Source organism: Myripristis murdjan, chromosome 12 (assembly GCF_902150065.1).
Source record: "Myripristis murdjan chromosome 12, fMyrMur1.1, whole genome shotgun sequence".
Classification (NCBI taxonomy): Eukaryota; Metazoa; Chordata; class Actinopteri; order Holocentriformes; family Holocentridae; genus Myripristis; species Myripristis murdjan.
The window spans coordinates 22,585,920-22,606,974 of record NC_043991.1 but is presented as its reverse complement, the minus strand read 5'-3'; the positions used below and the strand labels follow the sequence as shown (position 1 = coordinate 22,606,974).

At 40.7% G+C, this 21,055-nt stretch overlaps 1 protein-coding gene across 2 annotated transcripts in view; it reads left to right on the top strand.

Annotated features, from left to right (window-relative positions):
• The window catches only part of astn2 (astrotactin 2), a 491,396-nt gene that overhangs the window by 79,822 nt on the left and 390,519 nt on the right, over positions 1-21,055 (top strand). The gene's annotated exons all lie outside the window — the stretch shown is intronic.

The following is a 21,055-nucleotide window of genomic DNA, read 5'->3' as shown; positions in this document are numbered from 1 at the left end:
GTCATCTTGCAAAATAACCAAATTTATGAAAGGGTGTTTGGTATGCATTGAATTTTGACTATCATCACATTGCAGATCAATATTATAAATATTAAAAAAAGTAATAATAATAACACTTTCAGTTGCAACCAACAGTCCCTTTTTCAGTCTGTCGGTTAATCCGAAAAAATAAATAAATAAAAAATCTTTAAAATCACCAAAAGACAACTTCAAAAAGCTGCTGCCATGTTCCAAAGTGTGTCCTGTGTGTGGTAACACATAACTACATAAACATGAAAAAAAAGCTATTCATTAATAGGAGGCAGCCCAAGATTTATTACATTAATTAAAAATGTAGTATATTAGCACATTTATTATGGCAGGGATGAAGGGTTTCGCCCCACTGGAAAAGCAGGGCCCTGTACGTTACTGTGTCAGCCGGTCAGTCAGCTGTCCAGAGAGCCGGATCTCCACATCTTTTTGCTGGATCGCCATGAATTCATGTTGCCTAGTGGTATGAAGGTGACGCCAGGACCTTCCCTCTAGCACCACCAACAGGCAAATTTTGTACTTCAATCTTTCACACTAATGTCTTAAAACTAATTAGCATTGTGCATGACATTTGGTTACAGCATTCATGTTGGGTAGAAAAATGAGTTTGTCAACTTTGACCTTGACACAAATGTTCCATATATAAATAACTTACTTGTTTTATTATACTAAGGGTTTGTTATGCTCATTGGTGCTGTTACATTTACAGTTTGAACAAGCTGTCAAAACACATGTATCTGGCATATCATAAAAATCACAAATTACTTGTAAAGTTGAAAAAAATCTGAGGATACAGATATGTAAAATCTTTATAGATGAAATGTGTGTCATTCTCAGTGCATGTTTAAGAGTTAAGCATGATGGTTCAGCTACTTTAACAAATTCAGTTTGTCCATATTAAAAGCAAGATAGCCTATTTTCGTGACTGACTGTGCAAGTATTCCTTGTGTGGATATTTGAAAGTAAAGACTTTAGAGGTATGTATATATATGTTTCTGTGGGGCAAATTAATGTTTAACAGCCTTTACACATTCATGGCGAATGGATGAAATATAATTATTTCCAGTGGCAGGATTTGATGAAAATTTAAAGCACCAAATCCAGTAAACAGTAAAACACAAAGGTTTCTTGAGATTTGCTCCGGAAAGGTGAATTTATATTTTATCTGTGTTATTGTTTGTCTTGTCTGTTCATTGCAATCTGCATTAGTAAGATTAGAGGGACCGTGGCAGAAGTGCAGGGCAGCTGCCAGCTGGAGGCGGAGTGCAGGCAGGCTGACGCTCAGTATCTTGCACATACGTGTGCCACTCCACGCTCCTTGGGCAAGGAGTGCAGAAGCGCTCCCTGGCCAAGCCTCCAACCCACGTCAGTGTGGATAATTGTGTTTCACATCAGCTGCATGAATTAAGTTCAAATCATAGGCCTATTTTTAAAAATGTCAGTAAGTTAGTTAGTTTTATCCTTCTTCAAAATCAAGTTCTTGATCTTGAAAAGGCTCTAATACAGTAATAACAGCACCTCCAAAATTATCCTTGGTATGCATTGTTTTCCCAGAGTATATCCCTTTAGTAAGTGGCCAGGTTGTACATTGTATACAGCAGTATCATTTTTAAAGCCTTCCTCGCACAGGTGTGAAGGAAGTGGTCATTGAAGATATTAGACCTCATTACAAAGAAAACAATGAAGCATCACTGTGTGTTTCTGTGTACTGACCGAGTAGTAAATTGACTGAGTAAACAAAGACTACTGCCAACTGAGCAGAGTGCACCAATAAATAAATAAATAAATAAAACAAGGAATAGATAATAATTTTAACTCAACATATAGTTCTTCCTCTCTCTCTGCAGGAGTGTAAGGCTGGTACGGTCTGGTGCTCTGTGCCAAAGTGTTTGTGTCTGTTTGCTGTGCTTTGAATGAGTGGAATAGCTGATACTTTGCTGCATTGTTCATTTGGTTTAGTTTGATTTCACACAGCAAAGAATTCAAACAAACCAAAATGCATCAACAGAGAGGCCATGTGGGAGCTTGCTCACTGGTCAGGGTCAGACAAATATTGCTAGGTTGAAAGGCGGAGAAAGGAAATGTTTATTTCTAGGGTGTTTTTTTTTTTTTTTTTACAAACACATTTGGCCAATGCAATATCCAAGGAAATGGAGCACCATCAGCAACTTTTGCATTTATTCATTGTTGCAGTGCTCACTTTGGCTACATGTCAAGAGGACAAGGAATTTCCTTGTTGCTCGGTGTCAGCCCTCAATTCACTGTGTTGCTTAGTTCTAGTTACTTCTTTCTGCATCTAATTATGAGCGCAGTAAATGTGCACCTGTGCTACGGGAGCTGCTTCAGTCCAAAATGCACGATGCTCTCTGCAGCAGGGTTGAATCTAGGTCAGTTCACATGCGCACTATAAAAACAAATCACTCCCAGGACCACCTCCTCAGCAGGGTCTCAGTCTGGTTGTTTTGCGCGCACCCGAGTGTGATCACTGGTTTCACCCCTGTCCGACTGAGCAGCACCAAGGGGGGTGGAGGGGTGGGGGGTGCACTAGAGTTTGATCCAATCAGACTAAACAAGAGGGAACAGCAACTGCCTTCTAAAACCCACATACAACCCATCATGATTGCATGTCCAACAAGAAAACGCATGTTTTATTAAAGGGATGCTCCAACATACTTTCGATTTTTTTTTTTCACAGCCAAACCACAGATTTATTGATACCTTTTGCATAAGGAATGAATGAATGATAAATGATTTCATCAAAATTCCAAACATTTTTGCGGCTGGCTGATGCAGTCCTGTCTCTTAATGCTATGTGTCCGAAACTGATGTGAGAGCAGCCCATAAACATCCTGGTCAGATGTTGCCTTGAGAGAACCCCTTTGGATGGTCCCATGAAATCGAAGCACTATAGTCTGCATCTGCTGGTTTGCATGTGGGACTGCTTATATTTTTCTGCTGTCTTGCTGGACAGACAGAATTAGACAGAATTTGCCACATCCTTTATAGTCCATGCCTACTTTTAGCTCACAAACACGCTGGGCAGAGAAAGAAAAGGACAATACACCGTTGAGAAATTGAAGTCTCTAGAGGAGCTAGTTTAGAATATGTGGGAGAAAAACACATAGACTGTATCTGTCTTTCTCTACACCAGTGGTTCCTAAAGTTTTTCTGTCATTTTGAAGTCCCCACCCAAGCAAAATGGTGACAGAATGAGCCAAGTTAACTTAAGTGTAATGAAAAACGTCAGGAATGTGAGCGTTCCTTTCACCTCTCAGTATTCTGTTGTGCAACTAAAAAAAGCAACTTCCGCTTCAACTTCATCAAACCGCTTATTGTGACATTTGTCACTAGATTGCTCCATCTGTCTCTGTGTGCTTTTTCAAAAATAGAGAGTGCAATCTGTGCAAAAAAGAAAAAAAGAAAAGGAAAAAAAAAAAACCTTGGGCAATTATGTAGGCAACTTTGTATGATGTCATTGGTGCATTGCTGTTCAGTGATGCAGGTTTTACAAAGTGAGATTCCTGCTGAGAGTATTTACCAAGCCTCCTCTCAAGGAACTTGAGTGGCTTATTGACATGACTGACCGCATTCGCTGCGAGCCCAGTAGCAAGACAGGATTTGTCATATTTGGTTGACTTGGTTTTTGGTTGATTACTTTCAGCTGAGCACTTTGTCTTCTTTGTGGAGGAAGCATTGCCTCTGTGCCCATCAAAAACCAGTCTGTTCTGTAAACCTACAGACTGTATGAAAGCAGTTTTTTTTTTTTCCCCTTTGTTCCGGCCACTGCAGCTTAGCTTTAATATTGCTGTCACACATGCATTCATCTCTTCTCTGCTGTCTTTACTGAAAGTATAGACAAAAAAAAGGTACGGTTGGTTGAATTAGAAGCAGTTGCCTGTCCTCATGTTATATACGCAGATGGAATAAGTAACTCTGCTGGAACCATATCGAACCTATTAATTTATTTATTTATTTATTTTAAATTTCCAGATTCTGATTAATTTTCCCGAAGTCCAAAATTTCCCTCTTTTTAATCAAAGAAAGTGCTTCAATTGTTATACAAACTGCCAGGGTGGTTGCACTGCTGAAAGTTTGTTGAAGTGATGAGCTTCTCCTGGTAGTGCACTCCTCTCTCTTTCTCACTGTGTGTGTATGTGTGGTGTGTGTGTGTGTGTGTGTGTGTGCGTGCGTGCGTGCGTGCGTGCGTGCGTGCGTGCGTGCGTGCGTGCGTGCGTGTGTGTGTGTATGTAGAAGAGGGGCTGAGCACCAAACATTCGCTACTATTAGCTAAACCTTTGCTAATATTAGCTAGCTAATGGGTATCACTTTACAATAAGAGTACAACAATTAACAACAATGCCGTAATAAACATTAAGTAACAGGTAATAAACATTAAGTAACAGTTAACTAACCGTTAACTAATGTGTCTAAGAATCATGTACTAATGTTGTTCATGCAAGGTATTAATTTATAGTTATTTAAGGGTTATTGTAGATATTTAACATTAGTAAATGCCATAATAATCATTAACTAACAGATAATAACATTACGGCATTAACTAACAACTAACATTAACTAACATTAACTAACGTTAGGCCTAATTGTTGTACTCTTATTGTAAAGTGTTACCAGCTAATGTTAGCTAATGTTTCGCAACCTTAACCATTTAATTTACCTAACCTTAACCATTATGGCAAACCTTTCCCTAACTTTTACAATAACCTTTTCCTAACCTTAACCAAGTATCTTTAGTGGCTAGTGAGCTTCCTAGTGGGCTAACTCACAGCAAGCTTGGGTTATATTAGAGACGGTGCTACAAATTTAGGAAATGGTCCTGTTGGTTGTGTTGCAGACGCTCTTGTGGGTTGTATTAGAGAATTGGAGCGACCTGTGTGGTCATATGGGTCAGAGAACTTGCAGAAATCCACAATTCTGTCCATGTTTTCAGCATTGTGGAAATCATATGATCATCACATTGAGTTTAGCTTGGCTGGTGAAGCATGGTTTTTCCATCGCAGAGATCCTGGGCTCTAGTCCAGAGTCAGTCAATGTAGCACTGCCATTTTTTTTTTTGTTTGTTTGTTTGTTTTTTGTTATCATGCAAGCAAAAATATATTTATGTACTGATGTGCATAACAATATATGTTTTTTTTTTTGTTTGTTTTTTTGTTGTTGTTTGTTTTTTAGTTTAGTTTAGTTTTGTTTTGTTTTGGATCTTTCTGAAACTCTAAATTGCTCACAGCTTATCACAAATTACGAGCTTGTCTCATGAATATTTTCCTGAAACTGTGACTTCTTCCCTGGAGTGATGTCGGTGCAGTGTGTATAAACATCTTCAACTTGCAAACCAAAAAGAAAACTGTTGTTTGACCATGGTAACTGCAACACTTTTTTGTGCAGTGAGTCAGCCCTTATGTCGCTCTAATAATATTATGGGAAGACCATGTACTTGAATGTGCCTTGCTTGTCCGTTCTATCAAAATGGAGCCATCACTTATCTCAGTACAGTGACAGAGAGTGGAGGTGGATGAGGTCAATCAGAAATTCTTTATGTTATGTGTTATGTGGCAGATTTGAAGTGTCACGGGTGTCGGAATAGGACCTCAGATTGTCATCCTGGAGATTTATTTCTACATTGGAACCCCCATCAGACTCCAGCCAGCCAAGATTTACCATCCCATAATTACACATGCGCACAATTATTCATCCCCCATTATAGTATTCATTATCCTTGTCACACCATTGTTCCGAAGGTATGTGAGTAATCTTAGGTGTGAAAATCATTTCAGTGGAGTTTGATAGTGCTTCAGTGGAAAAGGTGCAGTGTCTGTTCAAGTGCTGAATAATTTACTGGAGGGGGGGGGGGGAGGATTCACACCTTAGGTACCAACACCCCTCAGCCTGCTGCTCAGGTACAGCTGGAGAGGATTTGTGTGGAGAAAACTGTCAAAACATTATGCACTTTTTGAAATCAGAAACTGTGTTTCTGCTGTTTCTTTAATTGATCAACCTCCATACAGATAGATTTTTTTTTAATAATAAATGCAACATCAATATTGTGGATCATCTATTTCCAATAGAATAACTGGGATGATAATAATAACCATCTTTGCCAAAACAAAAGGGAAATAATGCAATAAAATCCCTCTTGTTTCTATTTACAATTAGTATGTTGTGACAGGGTGTGGTTATAGGCCTAAGTTTTCTTTGATTCCTTCATCAAAGTTTCCAAAACCACATCTAAATTGGATTGGCACATCTTCTACATGATTTATAACTGAGGCAATCACAGCATACAAGACAGTTTTGAGAGACGGTCTTCCTTTTGTTGCACCTGTCTTAATCATATTTAGTTGCCTAAATTATCATGGGACTCAAATTGTGCAGCATCATCAGAGCAGTTTTGGAAGCAGATCTTCACTACGTCCATGCTCCTGTTCCCACCAGAGTTTTATTGCAATTACAGTTTGCAAACTGACTACAAGTGCTGCAAGGTTATAGGCAAACTTGCAATAAGTAAACAGCAAGCATTTTTTCCCCGCAGTATATAGTGTCTGTTTTGACAAAGGTGGGAAAGCAAGCTGATACTGACCTGTAGTTAGGGACAAGAGTTTCAGGGTTTGCTCTCAGTACGGTGCAATGAAACTGTGAAATCAGGAAATCTGGACATCAATGCAGCATCTTGACTTTGTGGCCCTTACCAGATTGGTGCAGTGGCTGCAGATATGTGGCCATTGTTCCAGACCACTGAGGTGGAGAGGAAGCTGAGCCTGAAGACAAAGATCTGTGGTTACCGGTCAGTCTGTGCTCTAACCTTCACCTCTGCTCATCAGCTTTGGGCTTTCACAGAAAAATGAACCTGTGGACACAAGCAGCTGAAAGGAGATTCCCTCGCAGTGTGTCCGGGCTGGGCATGCCAATGAAACATTTTATAATGAAAGAGAAAATTCCAGCGTTGTCAGTGTTGTTGTTTGGGAATGTATTGGAAAATTAACTGCCATAGGCACATTGGTTAAACAAATCCTGCAGGACGCTCTCCTGTTGTGTTTAAAAGTAGAATCTTCAAACACGCAGGAAATGTTGTTGGAAAATTTGGACCAGGCAGTGGCTGTTGAGAAAATAACACAAGGGAGTTCATCATTTCTGTCATGAGCTGGAAAAGGAAGACAGATCTGACTTCATTGTGTTCTCTGGGTTTACACCACAGCAGTACACCGAGCTTTTGGAAAGCGTCCCGCCTTATATAAGCCAGCAAAATACAAATTATAGGCACTGCGTCTCTTCAGGGGAATGTTTGATGGTCACTTTGAGGGTTTTGGCAACAGGTGAGCACCAATTACATAAATCAGTAACTTTTTTTTTTCTATTGAGAAACACAATAGCATTTAGTATTAGCTCTCTCTTTCCGTGGCTGAAAATTATGCCATTATGGCTGAATCACTTTGCTAAGCACAACAACAACAATTACAACAAAAACCACAGCTGATCCAGTGAGATGAGTTGCTATTGATATGCATATTGCGGGGGTAATTTTATGTTTGAAATCATGGCAAGCTGCCCAAACTTTGTTTAACACGGACAAACAAGGACTGAATGTGTAGAAAATACTAAAACATTTCTCAGTCAGTTCCAAACAAGCACAACCATTGTTTGTGTTTGCCGGGATCTGTTTCATAGGCGTGCCATGGCCTTTATAGGGCGAGGAGCTGAGACATCCAGGAGGAGCGTGGGGTAGAGCCGTGGCTACTCCCCTCTGGAAAAAAAGCCATTTGAGGTGGCTCAGGCATCTAATTAGGATGCCACCAGGACGTCTTCCTCAGAAGGTGTTCTGGGCACGTTCGACTGAGGGGAGACCCTGGGGAAGACCCACAACAAGCTGAGGAGACTACATATCTCAGCTGGCCTGGGAACACCTCGCAGTCACCCAGGAGGAGCCGGTGGATGCGGCCAAGGAAAAGAATGGCTGGATTGTCCTCAATCTGCTACTGCTGAGACCTGGTTCCAGGGTGGGAAATGCTTAGGATGGATGCTTAGGAGTGTGCAGCTTATGTTTTTGATGTGGCCTAGGAGACTTCAGAAATGCAGCACTGGTGAATCGAGCAACACTGATGTGTAATTGCTCTTTATAATCACTGCCTATAACATGATGGTTGGTTGCATAATGAAGAAATGCAATTTAATCAGAATTTAGAAATTCTGATGTTTCTCTGTCAAATAATTGAGTGAGTTGTACATTATTATAATTTGTATTGACATTACAGTAATGAAGACCCTGCCTACACCCTGCAGAAGCCTCAGCAAGACACTTGTCTATCTATGGGAGTTCCTCTGAAAAATGGAATATTAATGGGCAAAATATTGTGAAGTAAGTACAGCATGACAAAGTGACAACGGTGTCATCTGTGAGTTTATTTTTTATAGGAGTACATGTCAATCAGCACTGCAGTAAATGCCAGTATTAGTCCCTGGGCATGTTTTTCAAAACCATATATGACTAAGAAATACAAGTCCCATATAAATCATCACAAAGACACAAAGCACTAATAAAAGTAAGATTCATGCATGCAGAGAAGATAAAGCAATAATAAAGAAATTATACAGGGAACAAACAACAACAGCAAAAATGTATCCATGTGATACAGACAGATACAGACCAAAGAAGGCTGGAGATACACAAAATCAGATATAAAATGACAAAGCATTTTGGCATGGACAGAGATATGAAGTGACATGAAAGAGACAAGAATGATATAAAAATGATAACAGACGAACTAGACACAAGGAGTACCACTGTGCACATTATCTGTAGTATTGGTAGATAAGGCACCTTCATTAAATGTGATTGTATTTTGTTCACCTTCTGTCAGCTCTGTGTTTAGTGTTATTTTAATCAGTAAAGCTAAAATTAATGGCATTAGGGGTTAGAATTAGGAGGTGACCTTTTTACTACAACTGTGAATAGCAAAAGTGAACCAGATTGCTGTATTCGTAGGTAATCAGTAGCTGAGAATGTGTCCCTTTCCTTTAAACTCCAAACTCCAGACACACTCTGATCCATACATAATTCAGCTACATAATGTGGCAACCCAGAGGGTGAGATAGGAGGATTTCACAATAAAGCAAGAAGCCCAGGCAATCATTTTGGCAGAAAAAGACACACACAGGCTATATTAATTTTCTCTGAGAGGGAGAAAAAAAGACCTTAAATTCTTCCAGCTTCTTCAAATAGATCTCAGGCTATGGTTGTCCTTCTGACCGCCAGTGGAGGGATACGGCAAGGAAAGCAGTGAGCATAAGACTGATTGGTTTCGGCTGGGGTGGTTGCACAGCACTTTAGCTCTACTGTGGGGCTCTGGGGGTGTGAGAGGGAGAGCGAGAGCATCTATCAGGTTGTGCATCACTCCTCATCCTGTCTGACAGTTATTTAATATGCTGAGGTTAGGTGCTCACTGTAGCTTCAAAGCCCTTTACTCACCGCCCGGGGAGGTGTGTGGAGTTCTGGTCTCTGACTGTGTTGCCCTGAACAGAGACCGTCTCTGAGGGTGTATCTCAGATTACTAAGCAGTGACAGGTGCGTCCAGGTCTATGATCCAGCCGGCTATACGACTTGGACTGGAAAATGGATTCCTTCTGACACGGCAGTCATCCCCTGGTGTTGATCTGCTCAGACTCCTCTGGCCTGCGGTGCTCTCCATGGTGCTGAAAGCGCTCCATGTGGTTCTCTTGTGTCACTTTTCAGGGGGTGCCGAAGAAACTGGAAGGAAGTGTCTGTAAACACACAGATAAATATGAATATAAATTAATGTAACCAACATGTACTGTGTTCGATATGTGAACAGGAAACGATAAAGATTTTCACATGGTGGGCATAAGCTCTATAAATTTGCTCACATAAATGCCCAATGCTGCACATTTGCACATCCTGAATGCAATATGGTGTTTAACCTGAACTGAACATTTGCAGATCTGTAAATTGCATCACACTGAGAATTCATTCTATCCAATAAAAGTTCTTAATTAGTATGATCATGAAAATGTTATTATTGTTAAAGTTGTTCTTATTATGTTCCTATTATGTTGTTATGGCTTCTGACTATCTGTCTATCTATCTCTTATATAGACATATTTTGAGTGACAATAAAAGAGGGGAAAAATAGAGAAATAGTGTCTTACTCCACTGGTTTGATGCACTAATGTAGTCTTTCAAACCAAATGAGTGATGATTTTTCCCTACCATGGAAAAAAAAAAAAGAAAAAAGAAACCTTTGGGAAAGTAATACTGCAACACTAAGAATGATAGCCGGGTTCTTGTTCTTCACATTCAAAGCTGAAAATACACTTTTTGCTGATAAATTCGACTTGTTGATTTGTATCCTTTACCTCAGAAGTTCATAGTCATTGTTATTTTGCAATAACCTGTGACCGCGGTGAGTGAGCATATCTCGTCTATTGCTCCGCCAAAATGAATGCCTCTTCATGCCTTGTTAATACTTCAGTGCACACCGACTGATAGTAATCGCTTCTTTGCTTTCATAGCGCTTGTTTATATATGAGGCCTTTACTGGAGTTCATTGTGCGAGCATTTGCCCTAGGAGTGTTTGGATATTTGGCAATATGTGTTTGGCCTTTTCACTGAGTTTATGGAATATTCTTTTGTGTGTATGTTGTATGTATGTTTTCATATCACAGTACCATATTTGCTACTGCCGGCTTGTATCCATGCATTTGGACATTTTCAACACAACAGTGTGTGTTAGTGTATGTCAGAACATGTATATCATGTGAGTGCATGTGTCACTCATGTATGTGTCCTGTACATGCACACTATGGATGTGTGTGACAAATATTTTGAGAACCGGCTACCCTCTTTCCAACTGAAAACCAGGTATCTGTTTTTGTTTGTTTGTTTAATGTAATAAGTGGCATCAGTTGGTTTCACATTTCACATCTCTAACTCTCCATCACAGGCTATGTTCCCAACAGTAGCTAGCTCTTCTCTTGGCGCATGTGAGCGGTCCTTGTTGTGTTTTTCACTTCAGGCGGTTCCTGTCCGTCTTGTGGCAGTCTGTACTCTGGTTGGTGGTATTTGATAAGCTGACAGAAGCCCTCGCCTTCAACACCGCTTATTGGCAGCATGTCTAGCTCAGTCATTTTATAGATCTTCTGACTTCCTCCGGCCAGTGTGAGTCACATCCCGTTGCTGGTCCCAATGAAAATGAGGCGAGGGGCGTTTGTCGTGTGCCCTTTGCCTCGGCCCAATGCACTGTGTGCTTTTATTTTATGTGTTGCAACATGTTGCTGGTGCCGCTGCTGTATTTTAACACTGTATCACACAGTTTATAACCAGCATCATTGTCTTTTCTCGTAAAACGATCCCAAACTGAGCCTCTTCTTCTCTTTATTTTTCAGCTCTTTCTTGGCAGAAGACGGAAATTTCTAGATACCAATGTAGCCTATGTAACATCATTAGACCTTGCTCATTCACTGAAATCTCACACATACACTTTAGTTAACATTTTTACACATTGACCCTCCATAATGAATACAAAATATTTAAAAAAAAAAAAAAAAATGCTCATTATCTGTTTAACCGTTTTGAATACCAGTTAACTGAATATCCATGCACATCCCGAATGCACACATCTATATATGTGATTGTGAGTGGTTCTCTCATCAGCTATCCTTTACATCTCTGTAGACAATCTGAGGGATGGAACATTTTCTCATTCAGACATACAAACAGTCATGTACACGCATGCTCGCGCACTCATTCACATGTTCAATGGCACTCAAACACACATGCACACACTACTACAGATGATTTTAATGGGTCTGTTTGGCTGGGCAGGTCACATGACTGAATCAAATTAGTCCTTTTCAATAGACATGGAAGAGAAAGGCGGCACTTGCCGCACCATTATTGCTTTATCTCTCAAGAGCCAAGCCTTGGGTAGAAGTGGCTGCATCTCTCCATCTTTTCTTTCCTCCTCACTCCCTTTTTCATCTGCCCATCTACTCACCTTCTCACTGTCTGTTCTGTTGCCTGGGTAACAGTTACCGATGGAGACCAGAGTTCAGGGAGCAAAAAGAGAACTGTTGCTGAAAAGAAAGGATTATTGAATTACTATGTTAGTGTATACTGTACACTGTTTGGTAGTGTGTGTCTGCCCGGCAAAGCAATAGATTAGATGATCAAGTAAGGGTTCTGGCAAATGCATTTGAAACCATGGCAGTGTGTGATGTTTGTGTCTCCTGCCACCTCCCCTCTGGCAAAATTGAAGAGTTTTTATGATAAAGGGGTATATCAATGTTTGTGTGTGTGTGTGTGTGTGTGTGTGTGTGTGAGAGAGAGAGAGAGAGAGAGAGAGAGAGAGAGAGAGTGTGTATTTGTGTGGATGAGGTCAGACTATGCAAGGCTACATAAGTGGAACAGACAGTAAGAGAGAGACAGAGAGAAACACACGCTATGTATGTGAGTCACCCACATGTGAGAGTGTGTGTGTCCGAGTGTGTCAGAAAACTGTGATTATTGCCTGACCTGTGATGCAGGTTATCCCCAGGCTAGCCCCATCCCCATCAAGCCATGATATAATTCACCAGATGACATATTGATTACAGTGACAGAGATGTAGTTGCTAGAGGGAATGGGCTACACTTTTATCAAACAAATATTTGAAAACTTAAGGAGCGGTTGAGAGCCACTCAACCATTAGAAAAACCCCATCTCTCCAATAGTTTCTTGTGACCCCTCTGTCATCAACATTGGCACTGAATCAAGGAAGCATCACTACTTATGGTACCAGCTTTATACAGGACATAAAAAATAATGTTTGTGTATTGTCAACAATATTGTGTTCAATAAATATCTGAATGTAGTTGAGATGGTAAGGCCTCCCTGTCTATGGTGAACCCGGTTCGTGTTATCACACCACTGAATGGACATTATCAGTCATAATCACACTCACAGGTATGGGTTAGTAGGTCCACACTGCACCATGTAGTGAGTCTGTACGCTGTTGTCATCTTTTCCTATTGTCAGTCTGTCTCCACCAATCAAATGGGACCCTGGAGCCAGACGTACGGTGATGCAGTATAAAGATCAACAAAGTCGTTCATGAAAGGATGTGGTTGGGTTGGTGGATGGGTCAACCACACAGACTTCACTACAGAGATTTTTAGAGATTAAAGTGAGGAAATAGAAAATGGAAAGAAAAAAAAAAACATCTTGAAGAACTCAAAGTAAATGGCCATCTCTACATTTGTAGAGACTACATTGAATATGGATGTTTTTTTTTTTGTATGGATGTAATTATGTGTATGGATTTTTTACATGATGTATGGATGTTTTTCACGCTGTCACATGGTGGTGTTTATTGTGTCTGTGTACCGGTGTGTTTATGTGGGCACTGTACAATAAACAATAAAGCTTCTATCTATCTATCTATCTATCTATCTATCTATCTATCTATCTATCTATCTATCTATCTATCTGTCTATCTGTCTATCTATCTAACTGCAGTGGTGCCAGCTTTCTATAGGAAACTGATAAGTCTGTTAGGTTCTGCTGACCTTTTGGCTCACAATTATAGCTTGTGTTTCAGCCTGCTGCAGTGAACAGTCATTGTTAAGTCAATTAAGAGTGCAGGTCTAAAGGATCTAAACTCTGGATATTTATCTGCTCTACTCTGCCTGAGGGAGATGCTTATCTGATGAATCGCAATAGGTTACACACTCTGGGCTCGGCTCTGGCTGATAGAATGACTAATAGTTTGATTTTACGAAAACAAACGCTCTTTGTAAACAAAACCCATGAAGAAGTTTTTTTTTTTTTTTTTTTTTTTTTTTTTTTCCCAGTCTGACAGTAATTATGAAGTAGTCTGGATTGTGCATTATGTTGGCACCACTGGACTTTTATCATTATATATTTATTTTGACTATTTCTTTAGGCATCCCTGCCTTATCAGACAGTGACAGTAGAGATAGTGGCAGGAAAGACCGGGCAGGGAAGGGGGTTGACGTGCAGCAAAGGGCCTGAGCCAGAATCAAACCTGAGTACCTGTGACAAGGACTAGTCTTATTCATGCGCGGTACCAGGTAATGCCCGGGGCGCCCCAGGCATTATGTTTTTCGGAATTCCTCCCCCTTTTCCTCATTGTTATATTAAGGACTCTTGAAGGGTTCGTGGTAATGAAATGTATAGTGCAGGCTGACTCAGGGCAAAGTCTGCTGGGTTTCAATTAGACTACTAGGATGGCATTTGGACGGAGGATGTCTTCCTACCCCAGACAATATACTTACACTGTAAAGTAATCCACATAATCTGTAGCAGCGCGAGTAGTCACCTCTACTGACATTGCTAAACACAACCCAGAAATTATACTTTTAGATTAGATGGGATAACATTGTCCATCAGAAAACTTCAAACAGACGTCTTTGTCTGAACTGATCTTTCTTTGCTGAACCTTGCAATTTAAAGGGCATTAGAAAATACATTACTCCACCACTCTGCTCTCAAGTCAACTAGTGGGGAAAAAAGAAAAGAAAAAAAAAAAAAAAAAAAAAAAAAAAAAAAAGCACTGGTTGTTCCTTATACAGGTGTTCAGCTTCAAAGTTTTTGGACTATTTGGATCAGTCAGTGTTATATATTTTGTGTTATTCAATCCCACAGTTAACATTGTACATGATGACTCCCATTTTTCAAGAGGTCAGTAATTTATTTATTTAGAGCTCTGTATTATTACTGACTGCAGCCTCGTAATAATATATGATAGAGTCATTGTATATTAGTTAAAATAATCATAGGTTTTTAATAACGGTAGTCATGGTAGGTCCACTATAATAATAGCAGATCATAAAAGCAAGAAAGACTATGAAGTTTTTTTTAAGGTGTTTAACAATAGGAAGACCTATCAGACGCAGGCAGTATGCTACCACAATTACTCTGCAATCATCAGTCTGTATAGTAACACTATTATATACTATAACTTAGATACAATAAATCCATCATGAACCATTACGAAGTGGCAATGTTTAATGACAGAACAGCAACAACGTTTCAACTTTTTGATTCTTTTAACACCAATGCGTTAAAAAGTAAAGGAAAAGGGATAGTCAGAGAGGTAGTTGCTGTAGTTGCTCTCTAAATCCAGGATGTTACAGGATTGTCAAAATGTTGTTAATTAGATTTGTTCTGTTGTTTGAGGCTCTGTTCTCACCTTATATTTTTGGCGGTAGCTGTGGAGCTGCTCTCAGTTTGAAAAGTGATCTCTACACGGCCGACATTTCAACAGCCTTCTCTGCTTCTCTCCTCATGTTTACTCATGCAAATAGAATGTATTCGCAGCAGAGCAGGGACTTTATTGATTAGAATTTGATCAGGCATTTTCCTCAGTACCCATGGATACATTATTGAGACCCACCAATGGGTCACAAACCATGGGTCTAGAATTACTGATCTTGCACAATAGTTACACTATATCCCTACAACTATGTATATCTACCTAATATATTAAAAAAAAAAAAAAAAAAAAAAAAAAAATACTGTAAATGCTTAGCTTTCTGGTGGAATTTGAGGGAGATGGGCATGATTTTATGATGTAGATCCCCAGTAAACATTTTGTGGAGCCTGAAATATGTCTAGGCTTCAAAGAATTCACACAATGCAAGCTCTCTCCACCCTGCAAAGTGGTCCAGCTATCGCAAACACAATGCAACCTCAAAGCAACTTCTGTGCGTCTAGACCTTAATGCAGCCTGGCATGATCAGAATACCAAAGGTGCATTGAAATGACAGGTGTAATCACAGCCCCTGTCTTCATAGCCATTAGCACAGGCGCTGTCTGGAGCTTGATCCAGATGAAACCATCCAGATTTAATCAGCTAGACACAAATTGTTGTCAACCCAGAGAACACTCATTGTTAGGAAAATTAGTAGGCATTTTCATTTTGGGATGCTTCCTCTTCCAGTATTCAATGCATTTGATGCAATCCTGTTTTCAATGCATTCCCTCTCAGATGTTCACTACTGGGAAATCAGACCATGCTCACTCCATATCTCATTAACTTTGTTGAACCCTAAAGATAACATTGCTCAGTTCTACCTATGCTCAAGTAGGGGCAGAAGAGACCTTTTTCCCTCTTCTTCCCTACTGGTCCTGTATATCATGATTGATTCATCCCAGTGCTGGCTGTTCTTTTAATAGCCCCTTGAAACAAAGTGATTAAAGTCTTTGGGAAATTTCTCATTAATGCATATTTGAACTGCTTGTTTTCCCTCCCCTCAGTGCTAATGACAGCAGATGTTTTTTTGCTCGCAGGCCGTTAATGACTCAAGCACCGATTGTAACATCTTTGCTATCAGAATTTGGTTGGGAAGTGTTATTCCGACCTGTGTCATGTATTAGCATTTTCAGTGCATTTTCACTTCATTACATTTTTGTCACTGCTGAATTATGTATTTCTCGCTCTCATCCTTCTCTCCCTAGACTGCATGAAAGATAACTGACACATTCCTTGCAGACCCTCGTGTTATGTTGTAACCCAAGGCCTAGGTGAAAGTAAGTGTCAATTGAAACGCAGTGTATCTAGCCTGAAATGCGTGGCTACTAGTGTAGTGTGTGGAGCTGCCAGTGAATTGAGAAGAGATTGCTGTGAGATGAGCAGGAGAGAGACGGGAAGAAGGAGGGGTTTTTTGTGGGGGGAGAGAGGGAGGGAGAGCGAAAGTGGAGTTTTGATAGCATCTTGCCACAAATGGACAAAGACTCCCTTCCCTTCAGCTGCTGGTGCTTGCTGACAGGTCTACTCTTGCAAGCTGTTGTGGCAACACTTGGCTGACAGCTGCAGATACAAATAAAGGCTTAGCTTCAACCAAAACGACGGGGAATATAACAAGGGCTGATGTCCCAGCTGCCTCAGATGGAGGCACATGGGCGCAAACATTCAGTAACACACAGAAACACCTATTATCACACACAGCTCCACCACAAGCAGAAACTTTCAAGACAAGAATATTCCTCCTTCTAACCGATCACAAGGTCATTCATTTTACAGTTTCTCTTATCTTTTTTCCATCTGCTATCAAGTAGCACAAAATAGTTCTTGACGGCACAATAGCGAACCTGACTCAGGAATAATGTAATCTTTGGAAGATTTTATTTTTCCTCTAGAAATAAGGTCCTCCAAGAAAAATGTCAAAAGCAAAATTGACTATGTTTCAGCTCAGTGCTATTTCACCACATGCTTCTCTGGAGGAACATGCAGCATTGTCCATAAATAACTACTTTGACATTTGTATCTTTACAGAAACAGTCTGTAAATCCATTGTCTGGCCCCTTTCCATCCTTAGCCCTACCTTTTCCTCAATCAAAACCACCCAAGGGCCCCATTGTCCAGGTCTGGTTATTGCCTTGTTATCAACAGCCATAGCAGACCTGTATTGGCCCCTTGTGTCACCGCTGCAAATACTGGCAATACCTTTCTAATCACATTTCTTTCTCCAAAATGTCACTGAGAAGGGCATGTCTGTTTGCAGTCGACTTGCACTACCTCAACTTTAAGATATTTATCTTTAAAGAAGGAAATGAAAGAGGCATAATGTAGTGTTGGGTTCGGGTGGGGGGGGGGGGGGGGGGGGGGGGGGGGGGGGGGGAGGGGGGGGGGACCCAAGCATTGCAGTCTCCTCTTTTCCAGCAGCACTAATTTGCCACAGTAATGAGCAAGCAGCGATGCATGATCATCAGGCAATTATATTTGGTTACCATGCAAACAGCAAGCATCATGGGATGTCATTAAAGCGAGAAAAATACCCAGGCTCCATTACAATAGGAGTGGGGAGAAAGCAGAATGCCAAATCTTAGTCATTATCTAAATGCAGACCCTTTCTTTCAACTCTTCTATGAATATGATATGCATAATGTTGTTCCCGGAAGGATGACCTCATGGATGGCAAACTGATATTTGGCTGTTGTGTTTTTTTTTTTTTTTTTTTTTTTTTTTTTAATATTCTTTTCTCAACGATTCATAACTGTGAGTACCTTCAAATAAAGCTGTTGGAGTGATGCAGAGCCTCCTCTGTGACAGTTTTGTTTATAGCATGCAAAAATACAGAGTCAAAGGCCATCATTTATGAATCTTGCATTTTGAAAAAAGCCTTGTTTACCTTACTCAGTATCCCAGTGTAAACAAACAGACGTTGAGAACCCAAAACAAAGATAAGTGTTTTCATCTTTCATTGTAGGAAATGCTAGAACAAAGTGTGTGTGATTATACTTTGAAATGCTCATTGGGTGGTATAATGGAAAATGTTTAACTGAATGCCCCCACTGATTTCAGCAAATGCTCGATTCACCATTAGCCATGCGGCCCATGGATCATTGTGTATAGTTTGATTGGAGATACCACTGAGGTCACATCTATTTTATTATCAAACAAAGCCCAGTTAATTACATTCTCTTACAACTCACTGTTACTGTTATTTCACATGCTGTTATCATCAACCACTGGAGGATGCAAAAACCTCAGAGAACTCTCGGCAATCTCAATTTGTGACAGGAATCTTTTTTATTATTATTATCGGTATAATTTATCTTCAATCTGGCAACACCATGTTGTGGAACTTTGGGCTAAGTTATTGACAAGATGAAATTGCTTTACATGACAAGTCATAGCTAACAATCAAAATCCAACAGCTTATCAAAGGTAATAAAGATAGACAGAAACAGACAGCAGGTTGATTGTGACAGTGGAGATAGTTCTGAACTGGCTTCTGAATGAAAGCTGTGTCAGATGCACTCGCAGCTGAGTTGCCAGCTGGGGGATCATCTCTAATCTCCCAACTCAAACACACTCTCATCAACCACCCAACATCACACACTCTGAAACAGTCACCCTTACATTCTAACAGGTGCATATAGGAGCTTGCTTACGTTGCAAGTAGTAACACATAAAGTATTATGTGTTTTTATATACAGATACATAACTCTCCCCTAAGTCCCCACTTAGAAACATATCAATTATCCTAGCTAGTGTGACATGCCTATTTCTGTATAATTATAGGATAGTTATATAATATGTTTCTCAAGCTTCTGTTTCTGTGTAATATCATATATATGTTGAAACTGAGCTAGGTGGATGTATGTGGTGTCCATGCAGACAGCAGTGCTGTTGCGGCGCTGTGACTGACAGCTCTAACTTTTCACATTGAGTACGTTTCCGGTATTATTCGGAATATTGGCAATATTCCGGTTGCGCACGTGTCATGTAAACATGCACCGAACCCGATTAAGGTCATATTCCAGTTGGAGAGAATTCCGAATAAGACACCTGGCATATGCCTGTTCCAACCGGAATATTGAGGCATGTAAACACCTTAGTCGGAAAATGCCCTGAACCGGAATATTCAGTCACGACTGCGCATGCTCAATTCACCAGGAATTCTGGGGCGTCTTTGTTGCTATGGTTACTGCAAGCGGGGAAAACGACATGGCGCACACTACAGCATGGCGAAAAGCAGCAAGAGCCAGAAGACTGCAGTCTGCCTTCAGCCAGTGTTGCCAACTCCTCAGTAAGGAAAGTAGCTATTGGCTGTCCTAAAAGTCGCTAGAAGTCGCCAAATGACGTCATCGCCTAATTTGCATAATTGGCAATTTGCACGTGATTGTAATGGACGCTGTAGGAGAGGAATAACATCGTAGGAGAGACAAAAAGTGAGTAAAAACATCCTAAATATGTTTTAGAACTACAAATTTACGGGAAAGGCGGGACCAACGGCGGCTTTGCGCATGCGCGATTCATCTGCTGCCTGGCCGCGGAGTGGTGGGTCTCCTCTCTGCTCCTCTCCTGACGCGCGGCTCGAGGCTGTGACCACCTGTGAGGACTTTGGGGCGGGGGAGGGGCTCGCGGCAGCACCCGCTGCTCGCTGAGAACAGGAACTGCAGAGGAACGATACGTGCTTTCATATCAGTTTCCAAAATACCAGAAGTCTCCAGTAACACCAGGAAAAGTCGTTAGATTTGTCACTAGTCGCTTTTGACAAAAAAAGTCGCCATGGGGAGTTGGAAAGTCGCCAGATTTAGCGAGAAACTCGCCAAGTTGGCAACACTGCCTTCAGCTAATGAAAGACTTAAATATCATGGAGTATATCGATGGGAGAAAACACAGAAGTAGTGACAGAAGAAGAAGAAGACTTCTTCTTCTGTATTTCCAGCAGACCAGACGCCTATACGCGTACTGCTGCCCCCTGCGGCTTAGTGTTGCATTACATAAGAGAGTGGAATACGCCGAAACACGGGAACATGCCAAGTAACATGTACACGGAATATTCCAGTTGCCGCAGCGCAGTTACCTTAACCGGAATATTGAGCCGAACCGGAATATGGTGTGCATGTAAACGTAGTCATAGAGTTTGCCGTTGTTAATGGCCAATGCATTTTTTTTTTTTAAATATCTGCAGAACAGAAGGTTGCAGCAACACAGGACCAAGACTGGTGTGCTCAGCATCCCCGAAAACCCCGCACAGACGGAGCCTCCACTTTCTTTCACTTTCTCTTTCTGTGACATTCTACACATATAGATATTAGTGTCAGTGATGTAATGTTGCTGGTTTGCCATCAACATGGCTATTAGCAGATCATTTTCCCTGTCTCTTTTTGCCGAGAGCCGTGTGACTCACGTAGATGCTGTACGTGACGCGCAGCTTCGGCGAGGCTCGAGCCGCATTTGACACATGCAGGCAGTGTGGATGCTCTACTGTGTAAAGATGGATGTGGAAATGAAAACCAAGAGTTTCTGCGGCGCACACACACTGCTCAGGTAGACGGTGTGGCCCGGGCTGTTAATATCATGTGTTCTCATAATTCCACGTTCAGGCTTCACGTACTGTATTATGTTTTCTTACAGCAAACTTTGGTTTTTAACCTTAATCTTCTAACCATCTATATCAATGGTGTCATCATATAAATCCAGTTGAAATGCTAGTCTATAATGCTAAATAACTGTCACCTCACTAACATTAATGAAAAATAATGTCT